The sequence below is a fragment of the Petromyzon marinus genome, unplaced genomic scaffold, assembly GCF_048934315.1.
Source record: "Petromyzon marinus isolate PM22_M1 ecotype Great Lakes invasive population unplaced genomic scaffold, UKy_Petmar_22M1.pri1.0 PM_G_Scaffold_18, whole genome shotgun sequence".
Lineage (NCBI taxonomy): Eukaryota > Metazoa > Chordata > Hyperoartia > Petromyzontiformes > Petromyzontidae > Petromyzon > Petromyzon marinus.
Window position 1 is genome coordinate 2,090,001 of NW_027422739.1, and position 2,500 is coordinate 2,092,500.

Below are 2,500 nucleotides of genomic sequence, written 5' to 3' on the forward strand. Positions count from 1 at the left end.
CTGGCTGCTCTGAAAATCTTAAGGTGCTACAGGACCTTATGAGACACGCTAAGAAATTGCACAGGCCGTTGGCTGTCATGTTCATCGACATAGCGAAAGCTTTTGACTCGGTTTCGCATGCTCATATTTTATGGGTGTTAAGGCACAAGAAAGTAGATGAACACGTGGTGGGCATCATCCAGAACGCCTACGATCGGTGTACGACCTCGTTCAAAAGCAATGGCGAGTCGACTCGAGAAATTAGCATACGTGTTGGTGTCAAACAGGGTGACCCCATGTCACCCCTGCTCTTCAATCTTGCCATGGACCCTTTGATATGCACCCTAGAGTCACACGGAGTTGGGTACTCCATTGATACCGACCACGTGACAGCTCTTGCGTTTGCTGATGATTTGGTGTTGGTGAGCGAATCTTGGGTTGGTATGGCCGCCAATCTAGCGATCTTGGAATCATTTTGTGGGCTATCGGGATTGGAGGTTCAGGCCAGAAAGTGCCAGGGCTTCATGATAAGCCCAACCAAAGATTCATATACGGTGAACAACTGCGACCCATGGAATATCAAAAATAAAGATGTCCATATGATCCAACCTGATGAATCAACGAAATACCTTGGTCTGAAAATTGGCCCTTGGACTGGCACTATACAGCCTGATCTACATTGTCAGCTAAAGACATGGATCTCGAAAATCGATGAGGCACCTCTGAAGCCAACTCAGAAGGTTGAACTACTCAATGCCTATGCCCTACCCAGATTGTTATATCCTGCAGACCACTCGGACTGCAAGCAATCAACTCTCCGTGGGTTGGACCAAGAGATTAGAAAGGCGGTAAAAGGATGGCTCCACCTTCCCGCTTCAACTTGTGATGGACTGTTATATGCCAGAGCCCGAGACGGAGGCCTTGCCATCTTGAAACTGGAAAAAACAATCCCTTCGGTTCAAGTTAGAAGGCTGCAACGTATAGCAAACTCGTCCGATGCTATCACCCGTAATATTGTGTCCTCGCAGGGTATGGAGGAAGAATACCGTAATTTGTGGGTACGAGCAGGGGGTGACAGTGATGCAATCCCAACATTCGTTCTCAGGGACTCGGTGTCAAAAGAACCTGTATATCCGAGACCCTGCGATTGGAGGGAGCATGAATTTCAGAGATGGTGTGAAAAGCCGGTTCAAGGAAGGGGCATTGTAAACTTTGCGCATGATAGAATCAGTAATGCTTGGTTGAGGCCATGGTGCGGCTTTAAACAATGCTTCTTTATCGCAGCACTACAACTAAGGGCAAATGTTTACCCAACAAGAGAAAGCTTGAACAGAGGCAGAGATGGGGCCTTACGTTCCTGCAGGAAATGCTCTGCCAGACTCGAGTCCCTTTCGCACATTCTCGGTCAATGTCCTGCAGTACAGAAAGCAAGAATTGCGCGACATAACAAGATCAGTAACATTCTGGCAGACGAAGCGGCTAGATTGGGCTGGTCTGTATACAAAGAGCCACGGTTCATATCCGAGACGGGAGAGATGAGAAAGCCTGACCTCGTGTTTGCAAAAGATGAGGAGGCGGTTGTGATCGATGTCACCGTCCGTTTTGAGCTTTCAAAGAATACCTTGTCAGATGCTGCCTCGCACAAAGTTTCGTACTATACCCCTCTTGGTGATCAAGTCAAAGTGCTGACGAAGGCTAGCAAGGTCACATTCTTTGGATTCCCGGTTGGGGCAAGAGGAAAGTGGCCCCTTGAGAATAACGAGGTACTTACCTCCCTGGGCCTGACCAAACCCAGAACGACATCACTGGCCAAGATGATTTCCTGCAGAACGCTGCTTTTCTCTCTTGATATTCTGAGAATGTTCTGTGGAAATTATGCGGTCTATGAACAGTCATAGACAACCTCCGAAACAAATAATAGTTGTGTTTTAAGATGTCATTTGTTTTAGATTGATTTTGTTATTTTTAGATTGTTATTTTCCAAGACGAAGTCTTGGTTCTTTTTTTTATTGTTAGTTTTTTTTTTTTTTAACACGTCGTATTTGTTACTTTAGAGCTTAGAGGGGACTTTATTTTCGCCTTACTATTTTCTGCCTACAAAGAAGATTAAAAATAAGCTTTTTTCAAGATGGTTTTGTTATTTTCCAAGGTGAAGTCTTGGTATTCTTATTTTACTATTTTCCATAAAGAAGACCTTTCTTTTAGATTTTGTTATTTTCCAAGACGAAGACTTGGTATTTTTATTATATTGCTATTTTTTTACACGAAGCTTATTCAAGAGCACTTATATAGATTAGACTTTGTTATTTTAATTCTTTATTTTTGGACTACATCAGTTCGAGAGTCCTGTAACTTACTATTTTCTGCCTACAAAGAAGATTACAAATAAGCTTTATTTAAGATGTTTTAGATTAGATTTTGTTATTTTCCAAGGTGAAGTCTTGGTTTTTTTATTTTACTATTTTCCACAAAGAAGACTTTTCTTTTCTTTTAGATTTTGTTATTTTCCAAGACGAAGACT

At 42.8% G+C, this 2,500-nt stretch overlaps 1 pseudogene; it reads left to right on the forward strand.

Moving 5' to 3' along the window:
• Positions 1-2,500, forward strand: part of LOC142911597 (28S ribosomal RNA) — a 10,185-nt pseudogene that overhangs the window by 4,809 nt on the left and 2,876 nt on the right.